The sequence below is a fragment of the Drosophila mojavensis genome, unplaced genomic scaffold (genome assembly GCF_018153725.1).
Source record: "Drosophila mojavensis isolate 15081-1352.22 unplaced genomic scaffold, ASM1815372v1 contig_74, whole genome shotgun sequence".
NCBI classification, from domain to species: domain Eukaryota; kingdom Metazoa; phylum Arthropoda; class Insecta; order Diptera; family Drosophilidae; genus Drosophila; species Drosophila mojavensis.
The window spans coordinates 22,976,637-22,990,097 of NW_025318899.1; the positions used below are offsets into that span (position 1 = coordinate 22,976,637).

The 13,461-nt window shown below is 40.7% G+C and overlaps 1 protein-coding gene across 20 annotated transcripts in view; it reads right to left on the reverse strand.

Moving 5' to 3' along the window:
• LOC6583386 (sex determination protein fox-1) overlaps positions 1-13,461 on the reverse strand; it is a 145,959-nt gene that overhangs the window by 85,815 nt on the left and 46,683 nt on the right. Inside the window, exon 1 of one of the 20 annotated variants that reach the window (XM_032731528.2) lies at positions 6,956-7,053. The exons of 15 other annotated variants lie outside the window; for them this stretch is intronic. The gene's annotated coding sequence lies outside the window, so the exon portion shown is untranslated. Of the gene's footprint in view, positions 1-6,589; positions 6,706-6,770; positions 6,875-6,917; positions 7,054-13,461 lie in introns of those variants that run through there. 4 more of the 20 variants (XM_032731529.2, XM_044010185.1, XM_044010186.1 and 1 more) reach the window with 4 other exon arrangements.

A 13,461-nucleotide genomic window follows, 5' to 3' on the forward strand; every position in this document is an offset into this window, starting at 1 on the left:
ACACAACATACAGTCTACTAACATAATATAAGAACATGTGAGTAGAGTGTTCATTGCAAAAAAAGAAATTAAGGAGTAAAAACAAATAAAAATACAATTTCAACCTTTAAATATTAATTATTAATAACAAAAAACGCAGCACGCAAAATTCCCTGTCTTTACTTGCCCTATGAGTGATAGTGAAATACAAGATTTAATAACAAATTTTCGAAAAATTTACAACACAGAAAATTTAAAAATGGCTTTGAATTCAGATCAATTAAAAGCTATAGTAGAAGGCGCAGTCGCAAGCGCTTTAGCTGCTCAAAAGATAGCTTTGATAGAAAATTAAACGAAATTGAACAACGTATAAATTCAGTACAGGTTAGCGCACCCGAGGTAGAAACTTTCAAGGAGGCAGAAATCAAAATAGGTGTTATTTGCAACGAAACCCTTGACATCATGAAGTCCCTCCCGGACTTTGAAGGAAAAAGCGAAACTTATGTATCTTGGAGAAAGGCTGCGCATATCGCATACAAGGTATATGAGAAATACGATGGTAGCTCAAAGCATTATCAAGCTTTGGGAATATTAAGAAACAAAATTAAGAACGCTGCTGATATGGTACTCTCTTCTTTCGACACTCCTCTAAATTTTAAGGCCATTATAAATCGGTTAGATTTCACGTACTCCGACAAACGACCGATATACTTAATTGAACAGGAGATGTCAACACTCCGCCAAGGAAATTTGACACTACTGCAGTACTACGACGAGGTAGAAAAGAAACTGACTTTACTTATAAATAAGACAATCATGACCTACGACACCACCGTTGCCTCTTCGCTAAATGAGAAATATAGAGCAGACGCCCTGCGAGTATTCATCTCAGGAACCAGGAAGGCCTTAAGTGATGTCCTATTCTCAGCTAGACCAATTGATCTTCCCTCTGCATTGGCATTGGCTCAAGAAGTTGAGTCAAATCATGAACGTTATATGTTCGCCACAAATTTCGCCCGCAGTATAGAAGAAAAAGCGCAGAAGATCGAACAAAGACAGCAAGTCAGAGACAAGACTCTAGCTCAAGACCCAAAACACAACCAACCAGGAAAAAGCCCACACTACAAAAGACCAGAATTCTCACCACGACAAGAACAGGTAGAACCAATGGACGTTGACTCATCTTCTCGCTTCAGACAGGCTACGCAACACCAACAAAACGCGACCTTCTCGAAACAGACTCAGTGGCCAAATCAACAACGACGCACTCAATACGAAAACTACAATAACCAGGGACAGGCAAACAAACGACCAAACAGCGGTAGCGCACGGTTCACAGGACCGAAACAGCAAAGAGTTAACCACCTAGGAACAGAAGATACAGAATACGAGCAGGACAATAGCGAATACCAAGCGATCGCAGAAACCGAGACAGAAGACGTTGACAATGAATTGGACGAATACGACCAGGTCAATTTTTTAGGAATAAATCCCTGCTCCCGTTCATAGAGAGAACGATAGCAGGGAAAACCATAAAGTTGCTAATAGATACCGGAGCCTCAAAGAATTACGTGAGACCATTAAAAGAACTAAAAAATATTACGCCGGTAGAAAAACCCTTTCGATTAAAATCAATCCATGGCCACAACGTAGTTGACAAGAAATGCATAATGCACCTTTTTAATACCAAGACAACATTTTTCTTATTACCAAACCTCACGACATTCGATGGTATAATCGGACTTGACCTACTAAACCAAACCAACGTTTTATTAGACTTCAAAAATAAGAAACTAACAACAAACTATGGTTCTGAGACCATTAACTTTCTAAAATGCCCAGCCGTAAATTTCACAAGTGTCAAAGAAATAGAAGCCCCTCAGGCTATAACAACGGAATTTCAAACAATGCTCAAAGCCCGAGCAGGAGTATTTGCGGAACCAAATGAAGCGCTTCCGTATAATACAAATGTCATTGCAACTATTAGAACAGAGGACGAGAATCCCATTTATTCAAAATTATATCCATACCCAATGGGCGTATCAGAATTCGTAAACACAGAAACTCAAGATCTGTTAGAAAACGGTATAATACGTCCGTCCCAGTCACCATACAATAACCCCGTGTGGGTTGTAGATAAAAAAAGGTACCGACGAGCAGGGAAGAAAAAAGAAACGTTTAGTTATAGACTTCAGAAAACTAAACAAAAAGACAATAGATGACAAATACCCCATTCCCAATATAGCCTCCATTTTATCCAACTTAGGCACAGCAAAGTACTTTACAACACTAGATTTAAAATCCGGATTCCACCAGATTTTACTTGCCGAAAAAGATAGAGAAAAACAGCCTTTTCTGTAGGAAGCGGAAAGTATGAGTTCTGCAGGCTCCCTTTTGGCTTGAAAAATGCACCTAGTATTTTTCAGAGAGCCATTGACGATGTGCTCAGAGAGCAAATTGGAAAATCTTGTTATGTTTACGTAGACGACGTAATCATTTTTTCTGAAAATATGGAAAGCCATGTCAAGCATATCGCCTGGGTCCTAGATAAACTATACGAGGCCAACATGAGAGTTTCACCAGAAAAGTCGCACTTTTTCAAAGAAAGTGTAGAATACCTAGGTTTCGTAGTCTCAAGTAATGGTATAAAGACATGTCCAAGTAAAGTTGAAGCGATTCGTAACTATGAAGTACCAACAACTTTGTTTAACGTCAGATCATTCCTTGGGTTGGCAAGCTACTATAGGTGTTTCATCAAGGACTTCGCGTCTATAGCAAAACCTATAAGCGACATCTTAAAAGGCCAAAATGGCAAAGTGAGCGCCGGACAATCCAAAAAAATTCCAGTAAAATTTGACGAGAGTCAACATGCGGCATTCGAGAAGCTAAAAGAGGTTCTTGCATCCGAAAATGTAATGTTGCTCTACCCTGACTACAAGAAGCCGTTTGATTTAACAACGGACGCTTCATCCTCTGGTCTTGGGGCAGTTCTGTCACAAGGTGGAAAACCAATCACCATGATATCAAGAACATTAAAGGATAGAGAGCTTATCTTTGCAACAAATGAGAGGGAACTACTTGCAATAGTTTGGGCTTTAAAAAACCTCCGAAATTATCTATATGGGGTAAAAAATTTAAATATCTTTACGGACCATCAGCCTCTGACGTTTGCAGTATCCGACCGAAACCCGAACGCAAAAATCAGGCGTTGGAAAGCTTTTATAGATGAATATAACGCAAACATCTATTACAAGCCAGGGAAGGAGAACTACGTTGCGGACGCACTGTCACGGCATAATATTCATGCCCTAGAGGACGATGTACAGTCAGACAGAGCCACAATTCACAGCGAAATATCGCTCACATACACCATAGACACAACAGACAAACCAATCAACTGTTTCCAAAACCAAATTATAATAGAAGAAAATAATATAGCCTCTGATCGTACAGTTATCCTATTTGGTAAGAAAATCCGACATACAATTCATTTCTCAAACAGAGACTCGTTAATCAAAAGAGTTTGCGATGTAGTCAAAAAAGATGTCGTAAATGCAATCCATTGCGAGTTACCAATATTAGCATTCATACAACATAAACTAATAGAAACTTTTCCAACAACAACATTTCGATATACAAAGTACATAGTAAATGACATTTTTGATAAAAACGAACAGAAAGAAATAATTGCAACAGAACACAATCGGGCTCACAGAGCAGCCCAAGAAAATGTGAAGCAGATTTTACAAGACTATTTTTTCCGAAAATGACAAAATTAACGAACGAAGTTGTTTCAAATTGTAAAATTTGTAAAACAGCTAAGTACAATCGTCACCCACAAAAACAAATACTTGGAGAAACACCCATACCTTCCTATGTGGGCGAAATACTACACATAGACATATACTCAACCAATAAAAAATACTTCCTTACGTGCATAGATAAATTTTCAAAATTTGCAATTGTTCAACCCATCGCTTCAAGGACAATAATTGACATACAATCAGCAATTTTACAACTTGTAAATTTTTACCGGCATACCAAGACGATCTATTGCGATAACGAGCCCTCCATAAAGTCCGAAACAATAAAATCTCTGCTAAACAATCAATATAACATTCAAATCGTAAATGCCCCACCACTCCATAGTACATCAAACGGACAAGTCGAGAGATTCCATAGCACCCTCGGTGACATTGCAAGATGCCTAACAGCTCAAAGGAAAATTACTGACACTGTTGAAACGATACTTCAAGCAACTATCGAATATAACAATACAATTCACTCAGTAACGGACAAACGACCAATCGATATAATCCACTCATCCTCCCCAGAACTCGAAATAGAGATAGGAAATAAAATTCAAAAGGCACAACAACTCCTAACAAATAGAGTAAACGAAACAAGACACAATAGACAATTCCAAATAGGCGACACAGTTTTGGAAAAAACAAACAGACGCTTAGGGAACAAACTGACACCACTATACAACGAAGGCAAAATTGACGCAGACTTGGGGACAACAGTCTTAATAAAAGGGAGGGTGGTCCACAAGGACAATCTAAGATAGGCAAAACATTAAATTCCCTTTTTTATCTTTTTAGGATTTGGACTATACTTCTTTTTGCTACAACGATAACAGCGAAATTGACTGACTATACTAACATGGACTACATACCGATCTTGGACGGATACGTAACCATTTGGACGGATTTCCAATACTTGAAGCACTCAACCAACCTTACCCTATACTCAGAAATAGTAAAAAATACGAAAGAATTAGCAAACCATTTCCCCCGATCACATATGAGAATGTTATTAGACGCAGACATACAACATATAGAAACATTAATAGCTACAGTAAATGTCCACCATAGACATGCTAGGAGTATCAATATGCTAGGCACCGTTCTAAAGGTCGTAGCTGGCACGCCAGACCATGATGATTTCGAGAAACTAAAATTTACACAGAATGAACTTGTAGAGTCAGAAAATAGGCAGATAACCATAAACACAAAAATGCAGGAACAAATTAATAAGCTAACTGACACCGTAAACCTCCTAGTAAAAAACACAAAAGTAAAACAAGTAGACACAGAGCATTTATATGAAACGCTGCTAACAAGAAATAGAATAATTATCTCAGAGTTAAAAACCTTAATACTATCAGTAACACTTGCAAAGGTTGGAATTGTAAACCCCTCCATTTTGGATTCCACTGATTTAAAAAACATTGTTAATGAACACTCTATAAATATCACTATTACTGACTTAATGGAAGTATCTCAAATTAAAGTTTTGTTAAGCGAAAATTTTCTACATTTCATTATAAGATATCCTAAGCCTAGCATAGTATGTAAAAAATTAACCGTATACCCTGTCCAACACAACGGCATCATAATAAATTTCGCCGAAGACTACAATTTAGCTGACTGTGGAAATCATGTAATATCAATAGGAAATTGTAGTACAGCCCTCACAATAACGTTCTGCAAGAAGTCACCCTACACAACATGCGCTCAACAGCTACACTCAGGTGACACCGCACATTGTTCAACTCGGCCCAGCCACCTCGAACCTCTAACCATAGTCGACGATGGAGTAATCATCATCAACGACGGAGCAGCTACAGTCAACGAGCAGATGGTAAAAGGGACGTTCCTCCTTACCTTTGACGACAAGATAAAGGTAAACAACACCGTATACCAAAACCAAAAAAACTACGTGAGGAAATCCCCGGGACCAGCGGTATCTGCGCTCTTAAATATAACAGACCACCAAGAGATACCAAGCCTGCCATACCTGCAGAAGATAAGCATAAAAAATCTGCGGGATATTGCTCAACTAGAGGAAGGGCTAGTAAGAAGGCCAATAGTATCTGGGCTAACCGTGGCCATCCTTTTACTCTCCTGCTACGCTTCGATGAAACTCTATCAAAGACATCAGAGGAACAAACGTCAACGTGATCTTCAAACATTAATTAACAGTTTCAAGAAAGCCGAGGACGTCATTCATCTAAGTGGGGGAGGAGTTAACACAATCGACCAGCAAAACATAAATGTTCAGATTGATCACGCGCCGTCAGCATGAATGTAGCCGTTCCCAGCGGATATTGCACAACAGCAGCAGTGGCTCCAACGCGCAACAATGTTGTTGCCCGAAGTAATGCGATGCCTCGCGTAAATATGCAATGTCAGCATAATCAGGGTTTAGGGCTAGCTTTGGATATAAGAATTTATGTCACTGTACTTTAGTTGATTTTTGATAATAAAGAACGTCGGTCGTCGCCACGGGATTATTGAAGTCTACTCATTTTGTGCAACACCGCACACTAACATCTAACAACTACAGCAAAAAAGCTTAATTTATATTCGTGTGTACATTTATATGTATATCTATAGTTTGTTTCTTCTTTTGATGCTGCTAAACGAACAAGCGGTCGAAGGGGGAAGGCAGAACAGACAGGCACAAGAGAAATCACGTCCCTCGCGCCTGTCTGACTGTGCGACGCTGCTGCTGCTGCTGCCGTCGATGCCGCTGCCTCTGCCGCCGCCGAGAGAGATGGCATATATATTTATTTTTAACTTTTCATTTCATTTTGTATCTGTACGTTGTACGTTGCCGATTCCGATTTATACATGTTTCGTTGAACATAGCTCGTTGTTGCACTGCACTTTTATTTTAAATTTGAAAGCACTTGACGTTGTTGTTGTTGTTTTTCATCTAGAAACGTATTTGAATTTGCATTTGTTGTTGTTGTTTGGTATTTGGTATTTGCACACATGGATTACATGTTTTGTATTCAAACGATTGCGTCGATGAAGACATCAACTATAAACTATCAGCGTTCAATTATTATCTTCTTTTCTTATTATTATTATTTTTCTTTTTTTGACTCCCACGACTTGTTGAGAAGAGCGAGAATATGTAATAGCTACAATTGGTAGGGAAATACGCGCGCAACGCTCAAATTTACCGCAGCAACAATCAGACACGTCCGCTCGCAACGAGAAATGAAATGCGAATGAGAGATGAAAACGAAGACCGAAATTCACAGAGGATGCGAGCATAGGTGAGCGCGACAGAATGTTGTGTGCGTTGCGCAAACTGAGAGTATTTACTTGGATTCTCTCAGCAAGAGAGTGAGAGCGAGAGCGTAAAACCACTTCGTGTGTTTTGCAGCACTGTCACAATTGAGATTGGCGCCAGTTTAAATTTTTGAAATCATATTATAAATGTATGAGTAATACTGAAAGTTACTAAATTATTATTAATAATATACAAATTATTTATTTCCATACTTTATAATTTATTTTGAAATAATTTTAATATTTATATTATAAAGAAATACATACAGAGTGAGGTTTATTAGGCTGCGGCAATGTTGTTATATTAACAGAGCACTGTTATTATATGCATATTTATCGATAACATATTTTCCGCGTCAATTTGCGACGACAATCAGGTTTGAAAATACAAATTTTAAAAATTCATTATTGTAATAAAATAAGAATTATGAAAACTAAACAAGTTCAGAAAATTAATAAAAAATTTGGCAATTGCCTTTCTTTTTGCTTTCCAATAGCGTTCGTTTTAGTGTCACAGAATACGCTCCCACACTTTTGCACACAGTGTTAATGACATTCCCGAGTGAAGCCTTTCCCTCTAGCCTTGCACACATGCTGGGCACCATGTTGATGTCCAAACAACATCCTCTTCCCTCTCCCCCCCCCACCGCATACCCCTTGCCTTTTGCCACTTGCCACTTGCCACTCGCAATTTGCCACTTGCCATGGCCTGCAAATCAGAATTGCGTCCTGCCTGCAATAAAACCAAATCAAAAGTGACATGCCTCATTTTCGGCTGGGCAGCAGCATGACGGACGCGTTGTCAAGATTGCATTAGCCTCATGTGGACAGCAGCAGCAGCATGTCCTTGCTAGCAGGACAACAGCTTGCCACGGCAAAGCGTGCGAGGCTTATTAAACAGAAACGTTGGCCGGCGGCACCCAGCGAGGGGGAGCAGATTTAAAATGCAAATAGCCTCATCGCCCCATCCGAGTCGGCAGCCAGCCAGGCAGCAGCTGAGCTGCGTCCGGCCGTATCCTGAAGCCGGCCCACTCGAATATCCTTCGTCCTATCAGCTCCACTAAGCAGCAGCCGCTGTGCGTGTTTTGGCTGTTGTGTTTGGTGCTCTATGCATAAATGCAAATGCCGTGAAGCTGGCAACTTTTTAATCCACGCTTGGCAGCAAATTGTCGCCTCCTCCACAGAGGGTAACACAACGCTGCGAAGAGCTAAGCCGATGCGCTGCCTGCTGCAGATAAATGCAGAACATACCCACATATAGAATGAACCAAACTCGATTTCCAAGCAATATGCTAAATGTGCTCAATAGAACCGAAAATGCAATGTTATCTGCACAGTTACAGAAGATAATCTGCAAAGGGAAGTTGTTGTAGCAGTCTAACGGCAATGTTAGTTTAACAGATTCATAACATAGCTCAACAGAAAAACAGCCATGCATAAGTTCGCCGTTTATTAATCATGCACCGGACTAAACACATTACTGTTATTGGCCAAGTGCGGTGGGCCTTTCAAATAGAGCTCAATATGTCAGTGACAAGAATTAAATGTACTTTAACGTATGCTAAATATATAATATTAACTTTTTGCGATTATGCTAAGACATTTCAGTTAATTTCTATAAACATTTTTATGAAACCGTTTATTGAATCAGGATTTTTGTGTTGAGTAAGCGTAAGTCTGCTGTAATAGAACTAAAGAAATCGTAGAGAAATTTGTAAGTAATATAATCTCTCGAAAGAGGCATGAACCAAATGACGAAATAATAGATTCAATAATAAGACGCCCATTTATCCAGGGAAGAAGAGCAATAAGTTGTAAAAAAAAAAATAAATAATAATAATAATAATGCATATAATAATAAACAATTAAATGTTGTTTAAACGAAAAGATTTGTGAATAATATAATATTAATAGAGTTTTATTATTATATGTATAAACCTTCAGCTAAAATAAATAAACTCATTTCCCCAACACACGAGGTGGACAAGAATCCATGAAGATCTCATGAGAGCAGAGGTGTTAATTTCCTGAATAACATTAATGTTAAGCTAACATAATCTATTTGAATTGCTAACATTATTGGAACAGCTAAAGCTCCTTGGTTTGCCTCATAATCTGCCACAAATTTCCTCGCTATGGTGGCCTTAAGGAAACTGAAACTATTTGTACTCTGGGCCAAATTCAATCTGGTTTTTGGCTAAGACAACGCAGCGAACCGCAGAAACCTAAAGAAAACTAACACAAGCCCGCCCCCAGAGAGTTGATATATGAATGGGTGGGTGGGCGAGTGGGTGAGTGGGTGAGTGGCTAGGTCGAGTCGTGAGTGGCCAACAAACCGCAAACAATAACAAACGATGGCCAAGGCGAAACACAAACAGAGACCGAAACAGACGCTGCCTGCCGCTGCTGCCTGCTGCTGCTGGTGACGCCTACAAAATGGCTACAAAGAAGCAGCACGAGATGCGAAATGATGGCGCGGAGCGGGAGGAGTAGCGGTTCAGAGGGGGAGACGCGTGCGACACGGGCGACCGGCAGCTGCGCAGGGGGCGTTGTCCTGTGCCATTTGGAGGCAAAAAGGATTTATGATGCTTGTTATCGCGCAGCCGGAACGAGGCAAACGATGACAAAAGGTGCCCAAAGGCAGGACATACATACACAAAAAGGAAACATGCGCTGTGTATGTGTGCGCGTGTGTGTGTGTGTGTGCTGGGCAGATAAGATCTGCACGCACAACCAAAGACATTGCATACTTTTAGGCGGGCGCCCGTAAAGCGTCAGGGCAAAACATGTGTTCATTCAGTTGTAGCTAAATTGTTGTTGCTATTATGTGTTATTGTTGTTGTCGCTGCTGTTTGTTGTTATTGCCAGGCATAGCCAGAGCCGGAGCCAGAGCTAATCGGAAATATTTATGGCTGAGCCACGGCTCAGGTGTGCGGCAGACATTTTGCACGCGTTTCCCACCTTTACACGAACATAAAATGCGCATTAATTAAATTTTCCAAATAGGCTGCCAATAGGCGGTGCCTAATTAAAAATGTAAAAAAAAACACGCACACACACACACACATACACGGGAATGAGTGCTATACGCATGCATTTATTTTTTTTTTTTTTTTTTTTTTTATTTTATTTAAACAGGCTTTTTACTACCTAATTGGCAGCTTAACAAGTTGAACATAAAGACACAATTATTTACAGTACACACTACAGAAATTTCATAACAATAACAATATAACAATTAACAAAAACATCAACAAACAATAACAATTTTTACGTAAATCACATGCAATTTGACTTGATACATTTTTATAGGAACCTCGCAGGGAGGTCCTGTGGATGGCACTTCTTCAGTCTTCTTTTTCTGGCTGCTTTCTTAAGTCTTCTTGCCAAAGGGTTTGGGTGGCCTTCGAGTCTTGCAAGGTAGCTAGCAGCTACCTTTTGCATAACGTCTCCAACTTTGGGGACCCTGAGATCTTTTTCAATGTCCCTGGTACGCATATACCAGGGAGCATTGCAAATTTGCCGGAGGATTTTTGCTTGTGCAACTCTTATTTTATTGAGATTTGTTTTTGCCGCAATCCCATAGATTTGAAGCGCATATCTCCATATGGGGCTGAGTATTGCTTTATAAATTGTCACTTTATTGTATAGTGACAATTTATTGGCCGGCTTAAGAAGCCATGACATCTTTGCGCTTTTGGACAAAACAGACTTTTTGACCATCGTGGTGTGCATATTAAATGTAAGCCTTCTATCTAACACTACGCCCAGATATTTGTGGCTTCTTTTGTGCGGTAGTGTTGAGCCCTGCATGCTAATGCGACCACAGTTTAAAGGCCTTGTGGTAAACGTAACGTTTGCGCATTTGCTCCCGTTAATTCCAATGTTCCATTTGCACGCCCAGTCTTCAAAACTGCTCACATACTGCTGCAACGACTCTGTAGCTTTATTGATGCAGGTACTACTTGTCAGTACGGCTGTATCGTCGGCATACGTGGCTATCAGTACATTGTTCCGGTTTACTCCTGTGATGTCGCTATGTGAGGGCATATCGGCTGTGAACAGAGTATACAAGGTAGGGCCGAGAACGCTACCTTGAGGCACGCCTGCACATATTGGTCTTTTTGACGATTTAATACCATCAACATCAACCCTAAAGCTTCTATCTCGCAGAAAGCTGCTGACAATCTGGTACAATTGTGGAGTGAGAACGCTTCTAAGTTTGAATAGTAGTCCGTCATGCCAGACTCTGTCAAACGCTTGCCTTATGTCCATAAAGACAGCAACTGCATACTTCTTGTGTTCAAAAGCGTCCAGGATAAAATTGACCACTCGGTGAAGCTGCTCCGGAGTACCATGACCTCTCCTGAATCCAAATTGCCAGTTTGGGATTCTTTGTTTGACTGCTTCAAGTTGCAGGATCCGGTCAAGGATTACTCTTTCGGCCATCTTTCCTAAGGCAGGAAGAAGACTTATTGGCCTATACCCATCTACTTCACTAGGACTCTTTCCAGGCTTTGGGATCATTTTTATTTGCGCTGTCTTCCAGATGTTTGGGAAGTGTCCCAGCCTGAGCATACTGTTTAGGATCAGCACTATAAATAGGAGAGCTTTTTTGGGTAGGAGCTTCAGTGTTCTGTTATCCAGCTTATCCTCTCCAGGAGATTTTTTAACCCTCAGATTTTTAATAATATTTACTACTTCCTCCAGTGTGACAGGCCGTACAGGCAGAGTCATCTGGAACGGCATATCCAGCTGCAGCTCAACAGTTCTTCGCGTAGCATCGTCGGTGTAGTTGAACGGCATGAATCGCTGTTGTAGGCTGTCTGCAAATGTATCAGCTTTTTGCTGGCTGGAGTAACACCATCTACCTGCCGTATCCTTAATCGGTACTTTTGGAGCTGCAATTTTTTTAAAACGACTTGTGAGCTTCCAAAGGGAGTAGTTGGAAGACGCATCCGAGCCAGCATTTTCCAGCATTTGATCGATACTGCATTGCTTGATTTTAGCGAGTACTTTTTGTACGCGATTCGAGATTCTTTTATAAATTTGGTGGACGCGTATATCTCCCGTTCGCACATACTCTTTCCTCAGCCTTCTCTTCATTCGCAATAAAGCAGCAGCATTTGGGGGCAGCATATCCATATGATGCTGTCTTGTATGACGTACATATTCTGGGGTCGCGTATGATGCAGCCAAAGATATGTTTCGCATAAACAGTGTAATCGCATCTTCTACGTCAGCCGCGCTATCTATTTGAGTGTTTAGATGAATTCTGCTCTCTAAGTTTGTCCTAAATTCATTAATGCGAGCTCCAGGTGCAAGGATGTATTGCCTCATTGGTCTAAGCTGTGGTGATTGATGCAAAGTCGCTACGACCGGCAAATGATCCGACGAAAGCTCATGATGCAGCTGGACAGATAGCTTGTTAGTGGCGAACCCATTATATATGAAAAAGTCGAGTGCAGAGGGAGTAAGCAGGGTGTTAAATGAATAAAAAGTTGGTTTTCCGGTTGCTAGGACTTGCCAAGTACCACTTGCGATGGCCTCTTGCAGCCGTTTTCCACGATAACAACTCCGTGAATTTCCCCACCATTGGTGTTTTGCATTAAAGTCTCCTCCTGCAATGAACCGGTTTCCCAGGGACTGAAGTAGTACCTTAAAATCATTTTCACTCCAGGGCTCGTTAGGAGGAAGATAGATTGATGATATTATGACGCTTCCGATGTTTGTCATCAAACTCAAACTAGCCGATTGAATATTATTATTTGAAATGGGTTCAGTGATGTCATGAACAATGTTAGATTTTATCAGCACAGCAGATCCGCCTTTCGCTGTACCACTGGGGTGATTTGATACGCATGCATAAAAGCAAAAGTTGGCCATTAAAAGCGCCTAAAAGTATCTATTAGTCAAGGAGCCGGCAGGAGGCGGGGGACGGGGCCTGAGCTAAATTAGTCAATAAATTAAAGCTCGCCAAGGAGTCGGGCTGCCAGGCAGCCAAAGCAGCAGGCACTTGGGCCAGCATAACGAGCCAAAACCAAACCAAACCAAACCAAACCAAAAAAAAAAAAAAAAGAAAATGAAAAGAGGAAGCAGAACATTGCATTAAAAAATCCATTCATTAAAATGGCAAAACGTGGCACAAAATTTATGGCCAACGGGCAGAAGGAGCCGCTGGTGGAGCCGCAGGAGAAGTAGCAGGAGTCAAAGTCGTGGAGCGTTGCGTTTGCCAACGGCTCAACTCTCAAGTGGCAGCGCGCTTGCTTCGAGCATGCCGCAAAGACCAGCTTACAGCAACAGTAATTGTAACAGCTACAACAACAGCAACTGTTAGACAAGCAGACAGGTAAGCACTGAATCAGCTGAAACTGAACAGAACACACTAGCAGGA